General features: G+C 37.7%; 1 protein-coding gene and 1 long non-coding RNA gene across 2 annotated transcripts in view; both read left to right on the forward strand.

Annotated features, from left to right (window-relative positions):
- ftz-f1 (ftz transcription factor 1) overlaps nt 1–16385 on the forward strand; it is a 345263-nt gene that overhangs the window by 61436 nt on the left and 267442 nt on the right.
- Nucleotides 4409–16385, forward strand: part of LOC141480353 (uncharacterized) — a 36001-nt gene continuing 24024 nt past the window's right edge. The window contains exon 1 of the long non-coding RNA XR_012464292.1: nt 4409–7573. This is a non-coding gene — a long non-coding RNA (uncharacterized lncRNA). The remainder of the gene's footprint in view (nt 7574–16385) is intronic.

Genomic DNA, 16385 nt, shown 5'->3' on the forward strand with positions numbered 1-16385 from the left:
TGTGGTATGCAGGTATTTATGTCTGATGTTTCGTCTACTATGGCGGTAGACATTATTGAAGGCGATGAGGCAACAGTTGAAGTTTCGAGTTGTTCTCAACACGGAGTTTTCTGCAGACCACGCAAAAAAACGAAAAAAGCTATGACAAAGTTATCTGCGACCGTGAAACTTTACACTCTTTGATTTTGATAAATTGATGGATGTAGCCGTTAACTATGTGGTAGGCGGTCATCACGAAAAATGAGACATGAGACTTTCTATGTTTTGTTTACCACTTTTATTTGTAACTAACGTTTACTGTATTAGAAAATTTTTTTATACAGTTAGTTTATTGTATTAGTTCGAAAATGTTCTTATAGGGCAAAACTGCATAACGTTAGTTACAAATAAAAGTGGTAAAAAACAGAAAGTATCATTCATCATTTTTCATCTTTGATTTGACGATTGACGATTGACAATCTGAAATCAGCAAGGTCAAAAATAACATTTAAGTTATTCTTCAGGCGCGTCTATGTGGAATTTTGAGTTTGGAGTGTCTACATGACAGAATGGTACTGGATACAGCCTGTAAAGTCGTCAGGAGTTCGGATCCCCTTCTCTGCATGGTCCGTGACCATGAGAGAGCAGGAATTGGAGCATTTCTCCTTAGGGCAGCTGCTCGAGCAGCTGATGAACTGGATATAGTTTTCGACTCTGAACGAGGTGACTACAACTCTGTCACCGAGTTGGAACCCGTTCAGCAAAAAGCTCAGATAAAAGCCGCAGAGATCACCTTACTTCTGCGGAGACACAGAGATAAGCCAATGCATGGGGTCTTCTTCAATAATATTGAAGACCTTGGCTTATCAAAGCGCCTGACGTTCGCTTTTCTCAGGTCGAGTGGGCTGAAGTCGGAAACTGAGGGGTTCATCATGGCTTGCCAGGATGGTGTCTTCAACACCTTAGTCTACCGCAGTCGCGTGATGGGTATAGAGGTTCCTGACACAAGGTGCAGGGCCTGCCGCGAGGCGCCCGAGACCCTAATGCACTTGCTATCAGCATGTCCAGCATATGCGGTCTCGGCCTATATCCATCGACATAACGCGGCCCTAAGAGTGCTATATTACCATCTACGCCACTCTTACGGTATTGACGAGACACCGGTGTTGCCCTACGCTCCGGGGGATATTGAATCCGTTGTGGGGAACGAGAAGTGCCGAATTTATTGGAACTATTCGTTCCCCACCATCAGGCTCATACAAGCTAATAAGCCTGATGTAGTCCTTCTCGACCACCAGACCAAAACGATATTTGTTGTGGAGTTTTCAGCTCCTGGCGAGACGAATATCGTCAGAAAAGAGGAGGAAAAACGGATAAAATATCGAGATTTTCTCTTCGAACTCCGCAGACTCTATCCAGATCACTCTGTCAAGATGGTCGTTCTGATTATTGGAGTTCTTGGTGGAATGATGTCTTCTCTACTCTCGAATCTCAAAATCATACCGGCTTGCCGCACTAACGCAGAAATATTAGCCGCACAGATGCAGAAGGCTGTCATTCTTGGCTCACTGCGTTTGCTCAGGGCACATGATTCTCGGACCCAATGATCACTTACCCCACGGTGTGGGGAGTGGTCATTGGTTGATTATGCTGGCGCGCCCTCCCGAATGTATCGGGGCTTCGGGGGATAGGGCCTGACCAGCGCACACTACGGGGAAAAAAAAATAACAATGTGAACTGAACGAGGTGACCACAACTCTGTCACCGAGTTGGAACCCGTTCAGCAAAAAGCTCAGATAGAAGCCGCAGAGATCACCTTACTTCAGCGGAAACACAAGGATAAGCCAATGCATGGGTCTTCTTCAATAACATTGGAGACCTTGGCTTATCAAAGCGTCTGACGTTCGCTTTTTTCAGGTCGAGTGGGCTGAAGTCGGAAACTGAGGAGTTCAACATGGCTTTCCAGGATGGTGTATTCAACAACTTAGTCTACCGCAGTCGTGTGATGGGTATAGAGGTTCCAGACATAAGGTGCAGGGCCTGCCGCGAGGCGCCCGATACCCTAATGCATGTGCTATCAGCATGTCCAGCATATGCGGTCTCGGCCTATATCCATAGACATAACGCGGCCCTAAGAGTGCTATATTACTATCTACGGCACTCTTGTGGCATTGATCAGACACCGGTGTTGCCTTACGCTCGGGGGATATTGAATCCGTTGTGAGGAACGAGAAGTGCCGAATTTATTGGAATTATTCGTTCCCCACCCTCAGGCCCATACAAGCTAATAAGCCTGATGTAGTCCTCGACCACCAGAGCAAAATGATATTTGTTGTGGAGTTTTCTGCTCCTGGCGAGACGAATATCGTCAGAAAAGAGGAGGAAAAACGGATAAAATATCGAGATTTCCTCTTCGAGCTCCGCAGACTTTATCCAGATCACTCTGTTAAGATGGTTATTCTGATTATTGGAGTCCTTAGTGGAATGATGTCCTCTCTACTCTCGAATCTTAAAATTATACCAGCTTGCCGCACTAAGGCAGAAATGTTAGCCGCACAGATGCAGACCGCATACCCAATGATCACTTACCCCACGGTGTGGGGAGTGGTCATTGGTTGATAATGCTAGCGGGCCCTCCCGAATGTATCGGGGCTTCGGGGGATAGGGATTGACCATCGCACACTACGGTGAAAAAAAATAACAATGTCAGGACAGACGGTTCCCCGTTCTGATTCGATAAGTTTGTTGGCGGTTAAAATGGAACCCGTTCCGAACCAGAAAACTGTATACATCTCAGCAACTTTTGTTGTTTTATGAAGCTCAGATCAGACCTTTTTTGGAGTATTGTTCTCATATATGGAGCTCCGCCCCTAAGCATACCCTGAAGCTGTTGGATTCCATCCAGAAAAGAGCCATCCACCTGATTGGAGACACGAACATTACTTGCAACCTCGATAGTCTGGAACATCGAAGAAAGATTAGAGATTTGTCCCTTTTCATAGATTCTTTCACGGAAGGTGTTCAAGTGACTTGACACATTTGATTCCACCAAGAGCGATACCTATATATTAGAAATATGCGACGTACTGTGGCTGCTCATCGTTTTAAGGTTCAACTCAGTACACCTCGACCTTCACTGGTTAAGAACTCTTTCAAACTGCGTTCATGTGGATTAAACTTTCTGAGAACGTTTTTCCAAATAAATGTAATCTGCTGCGATTCAAATCTAACGTGAATCGTTACTTTCGAACAGGCACCTGTAGTGCTTGGGTTTTGTCTTTGAAAAAGTGAAAATCTCACAATTAAGTGTTTCCAGAATATGTTATGGATTTTCATCAAGTATCGGCCGATTCCATTATATATGTATATTTCCACTTAATGCAGCCTCTACTGGAGACACTGTGTAGGTACTTGTTTGCCATTTTTCACATGTTTCAAAAAGTATTAGTGAAGGTAGGTTCAATAGTTTGCTGGACTTTTCCTTATCAGCACTGTATAAACGTTAAGCAGAAGAAATGCTGGGCTTTATAGAAATTGTTGCAAACTTTCTATCGTTGCTTTGTGAATTGTAATATTAAAGTTACAAAACATCATTTTCTTGATGGTCTCTAATTCACTCTCTCATGCGGTATGCTGTTTGTTGAACAATGCGGATTGCTCACAAGAATTTCCCGGGAATCTCTGCAATGAAATGAATCCGTATGAGGTCGGGGTAATGCCGGAGTCTATCCCGGAAAACGAGGACTCGCGTGTGCGAGGGCCAGGCCAACGCTGACGTCACATTCGACGACGAAATCGGGTTAGTAGGTCACTTGTACGCCCCCTTGGATAGACCAGTTTGGAAAACGATTTACTCCTCAAATTCTCGACGTGGTTCCAATTGGTATTGCTGTTTGAATGATGACATTTTTTGTCATTACATTCCGGTGAGTATGATCTTTAGCGATCATTCTCACCGACAATGTAATCATTCAGTCTCACTAATATTTGTCAATCTAACTTCAATAACATCTTCGTAGTTCTCCCTGAAAATGGAAGTAAATACTGTGGAATGTTGGGATAATGGTGTTATAAAAGTACACATTTCTCCCGTGCTCTTTTACCCAAAAAGTATGTATATGAGTATATGATTTTTAAAATTCTGTATTTTTTCATGAAGTTTGTTGAAATGTCTCATGAATCATTATTTTATTGTCCTTCCGTGTAGTAGTGGCAGTACGATACACCTTCTATTTTACTGTTATAAAAAACTATTTATGTTAGGTCTGGTGACCTCGTCAGCCAAGGACTTAGGAATAGATCCTTCTCATGCTATCCATAGGAAACAGTACATACATTTCCTACTTTTCACAAAAAATTTGCAGGTGTATCATGTTGCTGAAACCACCTTTCATTTTTTATGTAATTTAAGTAGGTAGGTTACCTACACCTAGGAAACTCCTGTCTGTTTCCAGATTGTCCCTGGTCTGGATTCCTGGCCATACTGGCCTGGAAGGCAATGAGGCTTCTGACTCCTTTGGAAAGGAGGGTGACGCAAGCAGTTTCATTGGACCAGAACCTGTCATTGGCATCGCTTTAGGCTTTGCCAAACAAAGATTGCACACCTGGATGGCAGGAAGATTTATAGACTTCTGGCAGAATCTTCCGGGATTCGCTCACTCCAAGGCGTTTATTTGAAGCTTCGAAGCTTGGTACCAAATAGTTGTTGGATTACAGTAGGGATAAACTACAATGTCTAACAGGCCTTCTTACAGATCTCTGTTATTTGAATCATCATATGCAGAGACTCGGACTGTCGGAAGACAGTGTGTGTCGCCTCTTTGTGGAAATTGATGAAACACCAGAGCACATACTTTGTGCCTGCCCCACTGGGTACCAAATCAGGTTTTAAGAGTTCGGCTTAGCCATACCTTACCATCTGACGTGAAAAACCACTCACCATACAAACTAATTGGCTTCGTTAAGAAGCTGGGTTTATTTGGTCGTGTGTGAATATGTGTGAGCCACAATAAACCCTTGCGGGTTGCGGTGGAGGGTCGAATAGACCCACTCTGGACCTAGCCTAACCTAACCCTAGCCTATATGTTTGACGATAATATAATTATCCATAATACTACCTCATACATTTAAACTCCATTTGAGTTGATCCGAAATTTTTTATTTTCCATATTTTTTTTTTCTTCAAAACTAATTTGCTCCTAATAAATCCTGGTGCACTTGCACATGGTAACGATGAAATTTGTTAGAAACTCCCGGCAACTGAAGGTTTCGATATCTTTAAATTTCTACTCATTTTCCTAACCCTCAATTCAGGATTTTCTACCACCGCAAGACTAACAAGTAAATGGTTTTCATCAGTCAATATAGTTGTAGCACGACTCTTTTTTTTTCGTAATAGATTATGATTGGTCCCTATATTTGTATCTTCAATTTTAAAACATTTCACACGGCTTCTATCTGGATATTTTGCAGCATATACACGTGGGAAGCCGAAAAATAATTTTCCTAACCAACACACAAAGCATACATCGTTCTAATTAACTTTTCTGTCGCATTTCATAATGAATAAACACATTTTTCAGTGTGTTCACAATAGGCTGTCAAAAAATGACACAATTCATCAATTCCCTTCATTTTTGCGATATTCAAAGTCATGGCTGACTCAAGTTTTTACTCTTTGTTAAAACATTTCAGAAAAAAAACTAGGTTAGTTGAAGATATATTATAGTCAAAGATTAGAAAATGTATTGAAGAGGGTTGAAGTGTGATTATTTATAGTGCGGACTTAAAATGTTTCCCGCCTTTTAACTTTTTATATAAAGAGGCATCAGTTTCATTTATCTTGACGAAGAATACAATAATGTTGCATCACTCCACAACGACCAACTTTTTCTCAAATGGAATGAAAGTTCTTTTAATTTTGATATATATGTCAATTCTTTGTCTAGCACTCTATTATCTTTGAAAATAAGATCAGTTGTTTAAGAGTAATCACTATTTTGATTTCCGTTTTAAGAATTTGCAAAAGGTAATTATCATAAATTTGATGAAAATATATTCAAATCTCATTCCAGTGCATTCCAATAATGTTCAGAATGATGGCTATTTACTTCCTGAGAATAATAAAGCCTATTTATGAATTCACATCTTACATTATTATGAAATATTTCAGAGGTAATTTCGTTGCCAGCAATTTTTTTCTATGCGCGAATTCTAAAATGAATTTTCGTTGTGTATCATATATTTAAAATGTCACGTATCCCGTCAAAAACCTCTAGAGGAGTCATATCAAGTGATCTAGTGGGCCATTCTTGTAACGAATAAAAAATTGCTTATTCGATTTGTAAAAATGAACTATTGTTGGATAGATAATTGAAATTCTTTAAACGACATTTTTTTGTGGTGGACTCAATATTTTATACTGTTTTTTGGATTTATAACCTTCCACAATCTGAAAAAATAAAAGCTAAATCAATAGAGAATCTGATGAAGTACATTAAAGGGCAAACTGAAAAGTTCACCTCGAAAAGTTATTGCGTAATATAAACTACTGGAAAGTCCAATTAGTCAGTAACTTGTCGTATTCATAAATTTTGCCTAGAAATTGAAAGAAATCAATTGGAAAAAATTAAATATTGACACTTAGCTTTCTTAAGTGGTTAACGTTTCGGAAAACAACAACAAGTTTTCTGAACCTGTATTCACTATAAAAATCTAGCCTTAAACTATGATGGTTATAAACCCAAAAAAATAGTATATAAAAAGATATTGAAATGTCTATTAAACTAGGTATCACAAAACCCATTTTTTATTAAAAAAAAATAGTTAGCGCCCTCTTGACGATGAGTGAATCAACACTGTTGTATTTCTTGTCTTATCAAATAGTACTGATCATAACACCTTTTTACGACGACCTTGATATCTTATTGTGTTCAAAAACGAAGATGGGAAGGGGCATTTTACATCTGTACTCTATGACATGTCGGTATCTTATGCGTTATCTCAGATCTTTGAGAGAATGAACTAAATTACAGTTATTTCATTCACAGCCCCCCCTCGCCCCCTAGTTTTACCGAAAAAAATAACTCATTTCAACTACATAAAAATAATGGTCGTTTCATTGCTATTACGAAAAAATGCAACATCCTGTACACCTTTCTGGCGCCGTATAACTTTTATATAAATTTGTTTTCTTGTATTTTAGCATTATCCAAATATCGAACAGATGAGCCTGTTTAGTAAGTGGTGTATATAAATTTTCATATTTGTTTTGAATGAAAAAATTGTATATAGGTAAGTGTAAAGTACTCCAAAACACTTTGAATGACATGAAAATTATTTTTCAAATTTGCCTTACTTAAATTTTCTAGAATTAGCAAATATTTCTTATGTGCTTCAAATAAGAAAACAACCTAACACCTTTTCGAAGCTGAAACTTAAATAGACACAAGAATTATGCGAAACAGATAAGAGCGAATTGAAGTAAATAATTAATGAGCCGCAGATTACAATAATGTACGCACTCCATATCAGCGACGTTATTATCATCATAATTGCAAAATAATGAAACTAAAAGTGATACCAATGTCACTGGGTAAGTAGGTCAGTGGGTCGCAATGCCTATTGGAATAAATTATTTATTAAATAATTTCAATCTTGTCTAAGAGTGACCACATTCGACGATTTATTATCTAGTTGCTTGCCATCACTTGCTATCTATGTTATTTTCTATGGTGTAATTTTTTCTATCAGCAGTGAATTTGAACAAAGGTGTCAAGGGCGGCCGATTGTTTATTCACTTCGTGCGTATTTAATTATATTATCTCCGAGTAATCTGTGATTAGGTAGATTCATTCAAAAATGTAGGGCAATGAGTTGGAAATTTCAAGTTATGATGTTTTGAGGTACTATGGCGCCTTTTTCTATTTATTGGCGTCGTTTAGGAATGGTGCAATTCAATAAGAGTCTGTTTAACGCAATTTTGAATCCTCATCAAAAAAGTTTCTTCATTTATTCTTGCATACGGTTTTTCGAGTGACGAGAATTTGATTGGCTCTAAAAACTTGATAATTTGTAAACTGGTCGTTTCAAGTGCCAAAATAGGAAACTTGTTAGTCTAGAATAGTTCAGATGGATACGTACACTTGGGACAACAAATCATTACACGTGTCATTGAAACGAGATAAAAAACATAGAAAGTTTCATTTCTCTTTTCATCGTTCATTGTAAAGTTTATATGATTTGAAGTCTTATAAACTATACAAACAATTAATTATACAATTAATACACCGTCAGAATTTCATCTTCCACAGAAAGTAAAGTTTATATCCTAAATTTTAACCTCAAATTGGAAATGACCTGGAATATTTTCGATACATATTGCAAGTGGATTATGAAATTTGAAATATAATGTATTTACTGAATCTACACTAATTAAATGAAACTAAAGAGTATTTTGTTTGTTTGAATGCGCGAATCTCTAGAACTACCAGTCGAATTTGAAAAATTATTCGACACTATTATGAATAAGCCACAATAAAGCATTTTGTGTCAAATATTTACACAATTCAGGGGTGATTTTGAGCAATATTATTAGGCAATCATATGAATCTTTACGGGCAAAAGTTACTTCATCATCAAGAAAATTTCATGAAGATGAACTTAAGCTTTTATAATACATTATTTAGGCGCATAGTTGAAGTTGAAGAAAAACATTGATGAACTGAGAACGCCAACAAGAAATATGCGAGGAACCGCGCGATCGTATTCTTGTCCTCAACCTACACTAATGCTCAAAATACTTACTATCTAAAGGCCATATAATAAAAAAAACAAACCTTATTGATTCATTAGCGTTCCAGTTTTCCAACCATTATATTTATATATTCTAGGATTCAAGTTGTTGATAAAATTCTGCGAAGTTATCTTTTTATGTATAACAAATATTGTTTATAGGAGAACTCGTAGGAGAATGTGATCACTGTGAAAAATTGTTTTCTTTCTATGATGTATGTACTTATTACTGTCAAATCACTTTACAACGACACCATCATGGATCAATCACTATCATTCACATAGTCTCCTGTTTCACAAAATTTTGGTACTAAGAACATCCAAGTTTACTGAAAATCATTATAAAAATAGGTTATTTTCGGTGATCTCAGCCACCTAAATGCTATATTTTTTCAAACAAAAAGTACTTTACAGTATTTTTTCATCAAAGTTGGATATTAGTACAAAAAATTAACTGCCAGAAATGTATAAATGTCCTAAATAATCTCCTGTGAAAGTGAAAATGCTAAAATTATGAACAACCAAAATGCCTTTTAGGCGGTCGCAAGGATGGGAATATAAGAAAAAATTGCATGTTGACGGAGGTAAAATAGCTCCCCAATCGGATCTTCGCGTGGGAGCTGATTCGAGGGCATCATCCTGCAGGAGTTATTCGAAAACCACTATTTCTGACAGTCAGCAGGATCCTTTTAACATCAGTCCACTGGGAAATAGCATGGTAACTGTAGTTGCTAAGAGGCCCACTAGCAACTTCAAAATCGATTTCTGCAACATCAGAGGACTCAACTCAAATATAAACTCAGTGCACCAACATCTGCAAACAAATATTCCTGATATTCTTGCTATTATCTTTACTTGCAATACAAATTTTCAAATATCAACTACGAGCAGATTATAATGAGCCAACCAGGATTCCTGACCATTATGGAGAATATGCTATAGTCTTCTGGATCTATACCTAACAACCAATCCAGAACTTTACAGTCACCGTAAGATCTCCGTTGGGATCTTATAACCTACCTTGGTATTTATGTAATTACCAAAAGGAAGTTCGGCCCAGGCTAGTCGATTATTGTCGGGGCTGGACGTGGGTAAGGAAAATATGTTTTTTTTTCTTTTTTTTCACAGTCGAAATAGATGGAAAAAAGTAGTAAGCCCTGGGGCGCCATCAATCGAAAGGGGACGATGAGAGGAACACAATGGTATGGGTATGGGTATTTTTTATTCATATTATTCTATTACATATATTTTGGTTTGAACTGACTTTTTATACATTTAATGAGTTCTAAGAAGGGATCCAACTTATTGTGACGGACTTCCCGAAGCCAGAGATATTCGCACATGTGCATGGCCAGGTCATCACCACTGTAACCACGCTCTTCCAAATCGTGTTTCAACCATTTCCAACTTCCTTCTATTGTCTGAGTGTGTGCACCGGTTTGTTGATCGACGAACCGTCCTTTGCCTTTCTTACTGTGGTTAACGGTTTTGTGGACATATCCTTCATAGGTTAGGTTAGGTTAGGTTAGGTTAGGTTGGGTTGGGTTAGGGTAGGTTAGGTTAGGTTAGGTTAGTTCATGTCAGAAAATTTTGACATTTTTCAAATTTTTTTCCTCTTATTTCCTCGCGATAAAACCCATACCATTGTGTTCTTCTCATCGTCCCCTTTCGATTGATATGCCACTCCCCCTGGTGGGCGTTATCCCAAATACTAAAGTGCAGCCTCTACATCAAGTTTAAAAAACCAATACTTAATACAAAAAAAACGTTCACAGTAAAGATATTAATACGCCGCTATAAGGCCGTTTTGATCACGATATTACTCCTGAAGAACTCTTACTTCGGAACAATATCGAATCAAAAGATTCGAGTATTGAAATGACAGAGATAGACCTTTACGTAAATTGAAAATGAGGGAACAAATGAGCAGTTAAAATTAACTGCTTAAATCTTAATGTATCCAGAATCTACTTTTTGATTAACTTCAATCAAATTCGATAATCATTACCCTCGTCAACAGCTGTCTTAGGTGCACAGAGAAAAGGAAAATGCTTTAAACTATCCTGTAATTTTAGGAATGAACTGTAGATTTCAGTACTCAGACCGCTCCAAAATATAACAACAATATCAGGGCTTCTACTCACGGGTTATCATCATTTTTTATATTTTTTCTTATATACTTGCTACGGCTCTTCGTTGGTACTTTCTAGAGTGTCTCCTCATATCTCGAAGAATGATATGTATGATGCAACTATAGCTTTTCCGAAGAATTTCTCCCATTACCAGATAAATATGCCTTGAAAGCTTTTTTTTACCACCAAAAAAATGAATAAAACTTCTGACAGTGCTCGACGTGAATCTTTCATAGGTGATCTTATTATTCTTGAAAACGTGTTATGGAATTCTCTACCGATATTTCAAGAATAGGAAATGAAAATATTGAATTGATTTATTTGACTAACCTTAGATGTTTTCAGGTTTCGGACAGTTCCTTGTAAAACCTTGCTTTTGTGTTGGCTTTACGATTGATACTAATCTGAATCGTTTTTAAATCCTGACCGTGACAATCTCCTCGGTTTTATTTACTCCTGCTTACTAGACAACCCACCATCCCAGCAATATGCTGATAAAATAACGAACCAACAGGTCGGCTCTACTGATTCTTCTGAAGTTAGAAATTTAAACCGTTAAAATCTTCTGACCACAAACTCACATCAGTGTTGAGTGAATTACCGATAAATTTTGGGGAACAACCTGAGCCGAACAAAGTTTGGCATTACAGATCTGCTGAGTGGGAGGATCTTCAACACGAAAAGAGAAATGAAAATTTCTATGTTTTTTACCACTTTTAATTGTAACTAACTAACTGCAGTAACGTTAGTTATAATTAAAAGTGGCAAAAAACATAGAAATTTTCATTTCTCTTTTCATTATGATCTCCTACCACGTAGTAACGGCTACATCCATCAATTTATAGATCTTCAACACCATTTGCAAGTGATGTTTGTGTGTCCAATCAGGCGGATGGCTCTTTTCTTAATGGAATCCAGCAGCTTCAGGGTATGATTAGAGGCGAAGATCCATACATGAGAACAATAGTCAAAAAAAAGTCTGATCTTAGCTTTATACAGTATCAAGAGTTGCTTAGATGTGTACAGTTTTCTGGTTTAGAGCAGTTTTCAAAGCTTTTGAGAAGCAGCCTTTGCAATTCCAGCGACATGATTGTGCCAAGACATATTGGTGTGCATTTTAACCCTCAACAAACGTATCGAAGCAGAAAGCGGATGACATTATTATATCCAGTTTTGGAGAAAACCGATGCCTGGGTTTTTGTGGCATTGAATTGAACCTGGAGTTTCACCCCAATTCGAAATCACACCTAGATCTTCATAAAAATATGCAACCTCCTACTGCCGGTGGTTGGATTCTTGTGTTTTTCCAATAAGTCGTTGATATACAATAAAAAGAGGGTTGGAGATGATATGGATCCCTGGCGAACACCAGCGTTGTAAAAGTATTCGAGATATATCCATCGACGGCCACTTGCAAGGAACGTTCTTTCAGGAAGCTGGAGAGCCATGCACAAAAATGATCCGACAAGCCACAGCATCGAAGTTTGGCCAGCAAACCCTCATGCCACACACAGTCAAAGGCCTTAGAAATATCCAGCGCAACAACTCTTGAGTCTCCATGTTTCTCGATTGCGTTATTCCAAAAAATATGAGTGACATACGGTATAGTGGATATAGTGGTTTCCGGCTTTCTATATGATTTTTTATATCACTGATAGCAAAGCGACTGGTCTATAGTTATTTGGAAGATTTTTTTTTGCCCATTTTAGGAATAGGCTGAACGCGAGCAATCTTCCAACAAGAAGGGAAAACCTTTTTCTTTAAGACAGGTTGAAAAGTCTGCAAAATACTGGTGACAGTTCATTGGCGCACTTTTTGAGTACGATGACGGGCATTTCATTAGGACCAGACGCCTTGTTGATATTAAGCTGTTTCACCCAACTAGACGCTGTCGAAAAGTAATTTCCGGCATTGTGGATCTAGTCTGGGAATAGTGGGGGATGCCTTTACGAGAAAATTGATTGTGGAGTGGAACGCAAACTGTTCAGCTAGTAGATTTGCTTTTTCTATGGCTGTTGTTGCAATTGAACCATCCGTTTGTGTTAATGATGGAATTGTGAATTTTGTGCCGGGAAGGTCATTTCAGACGGAGTGAACCGTCTAACTATTCCGAACAAACAAAATTATTTCCAACTAGTCATAACTTCTGTCTGGACTTGTTTCATTTGGATGGACCACTGTTCAAAGTACCACCATTCAACAGAAATGTAAAAATGTAATAAGTGTGTGTTGAGATTTCACTTCCCTGCTTATACCTTCTACAACTCGTGTTTTCTTTCCCCTCTTGAATTTCACTTATGCTTTTCATTACCCTTTAGTAATATCAAAACGCATTCTTGATCCATGAGGAGATTAGAATTTTTATGATTAAAATCAATATTTATATAGTCAATAATGAAATATTGGTAATTTTGTATCGATATTAATTAATTAATATATCCAGTCCTTTACTGTCACTGATGAGTCACTGTAATAAAAACTCCACGACCTACATTTTTATTTACACTTCATCATGTTGAATTAATTCAGCCGAGATAATTCCATTATATTCAAATAGCGAAAAATTCAATCGGGATAACCTCGACACGTTTTTCTCGAAACCTATTTCTATTATGAATATACACATTGGATTTTTGAAACACTTTTCGTTAGGCTGGCTTGCTGATTTCACAATTAATACCTCATTTTTATTTTTATTTCGTTCTAATTGTGTAATCTTTAATGATGATGAATGAGGGTACTGTGAAATCTAAAAAATCAGAAGACGATTTCAGAAAATATTTTAGTAAATAATAAATAAATAATGATTGTGGTATCTTCTCGAAACATTCACTCTTCCCAACGCTTCTACATGGTAGGATCTGGCAAATGCCTGTAACAACTACTTTCCTGAATAATACCAACAGGACCTTAATGAAATACCAAGATGAGCACCAGAGGGCACTGCAGATAATATCAGCGAGATAGAGAAAACTATATCAAATGTCCACTGTTTATTATTCACCAGTGAAGTATTCCGGCAAGTATTTGACAGATCATACCATGTAGGCATGTTGGCATAGAAGAATGTTTCACATTTAATTTCGAAATGTTTACTTTTTAGTGCTCTTTATGAGTTTCTGATAGTGGAGCAACAACAAGCAAGTTGAACAATGTTAAATTTTTATATAGAATTCGGTGAGTCATCTTTTACAAAAGTGATTACACCTTACAAAATAAGGTATAGAGAATTTCAAGGATTAAATAATTTGAAAATTTAATTTCTGTTAATTATGGTTTATTTAACTTATTTTCAGTACATTATATAACGTTTATTTAATAGCGACCCGCCCCTGTCCGCACGGGTGCAATGCTGATACTGACTATACATATAAACGCGTGCGATCGCTGCTAATCATAATGTACCTGCATTTCAAATTTTAAATATTTTTGAAAATATTCATTTAAATTACATGCTGTAAAGGGTCATATTGATCTATTTTCAATGCACAATGTATTTAAAGTACTTAATTGGATGAGGATTAATGATGTATTGCTCAAAATTGCTTCGTAAATAAGGCTACTATTTCTAGAGGATAAAAAATGGTTATTGTGGGTTATCCCCAAGAGATAGACATATACTACGGGTCTGACCCCTCTGGACCTGTATATTAAGGAGGTTTCGTAAATGGCCATGTTAAGATTGCGTACGGCTGGTGTAAACCTCGAAGTAGGAATGGGTCAATTCAGACTGAGCCTATATCGAGAAGCGCTTGCTGCGCAACCTCTGCTGCAGGCAATCAGTGATTCATTTGAACCCTGGTTTGTGTTTAATGAACCCTATACAATGCAAATGAAACAGAACACAGAGTCAGATGCTACAAATGCAATACGCATATATACAGACGGCTCAAAAACCAAAGAAGGCTGAGGATGTGGAGTGTACTCCAGATTACTAAGCCAAAGGATTAAGTGGGGAATAGGAAAAAATACCAGCGTGGTCCAAACAGAACTAGCTGGTATCTCAATTGCTACAAAAGAAATAATCAGGAAAGGAATATCTGGCAATAACAAAAATCTGCACTGACAGCAGACAAGCCCTATTAGCCATTAACAGACAACGTGTTACTTCAGGGCTAGTGCCTGAGGTGGTTTAAAGGGCACGACGGGAGTAAAGGTAATCGCATTGCCGACTCATTAGCAAAGGAAGCGGCTGGACTAATAATCTTAGGACCCAGTGGCACCTACGGCCTGATGACTTCGACAATTGCGGAACTAGCCAAATGTTACACCCTTGCTCAATCCCTAAAAAGATGGGATGGAATCAAAGGATGCAATCCTGCCAGGATCACCCCGGCGACTCTGGGAAGCTGGCTCCGAAGAAATATTCTGCGATGACCAGGAAAAATCTACGCTGTCAACTAAGGAAGCACCTCCATAATATGGGGCTAGTGGATACACTTCTATGCAGGATGTGTGAACAGGAAGATGAGACTGTCAGGCATGTCCTATGCGAGTGCCCGGAGTTATCGTCAATAAGAGAGTGTGTGTTCGGCTAGTCTTGGCCTACACCTGCCGATATAAAGATGTCTCCAAAAGACCTGTCCACTTTCCTGGATAGGACAGGATGGACGATGACCTAGGAGGATAACTCCTCGGGAGGATGTGGGTAACATGTGGCCTAAGTGCTGTGGACTTACACTCATCCTCCCTACTCTACAGATACAGAGATAGACATACCATCGCAGACTTTTTTGTAGTACAATTGTTGTACATACTGTATAGTCCCTATTATCTCTACTAATATTATAAATGCGAATGTAAGTTTGTTTGTTACGGATTCACGCGAAAACTAACTAATTGATCATCATGAAATTATGTACTTATGTTCTTGAAGGTATTAGAAGTAACATCTAGTAACACTAAAATCTAGTTAAAATCTAGCCAGTAATGAGTTCCAACCCTTACTACTACCGTAATACCGTCGCAGTGTATTATTCACAGTCACGATAATATCCAATCCAATTCAATCCAATCCAATCCAATTGACTATAATTTCAGCTGTTTGGAATTTTTCTATATTTATTGTTATTTTCTTTTGTTACCCGCGAGCGAAGCCGTGTGTAAAAGCTATTACTGTATATTTTGATCTATCTTCTAGGGTTCAGCTAGCGTTTGCAATCTAAAATTTTCAGTGTGTCTCTACTATATTATGCACGTTATAGATATACATATAAACATTCCTCTTGAATTACCCGAATTATCAAAAAACCCGCCTTAAAATCCGTTGCGAAGTTTTAAAGATTTAAGCATACATAGAAACAGACAGCGGAAAACGACTTTGTTTTATACTATGTAATGACAGTGATTATTTTTTAATTTTCGAAACAGCATCAGTCAAGGATAAATTTGTTTTCATAGTTTTGACTTACTTTTTGAAATATATGTCTAGGAAAACAGAAAAACTGGGCCATGGAAAACCTGGAAATTATTTTAATGAAA

This window comes from Leptinotarsa decemlineata, unplaced genomic scaffold, assembly GCF_025532065.1.
Source record: "Leptinotarsa decemlineata unplaced genomic scaffold, Ldec_3_MD MMD2_P_RNA_scaffold_11, whole genome shotgun sequence".
NCBI lineage: Eukaryota > Metazoa > Arthropoda > Insecta > Coleoptera > Chrysomelidae > Leptinotarsa > Leptinotarsa decemlineata.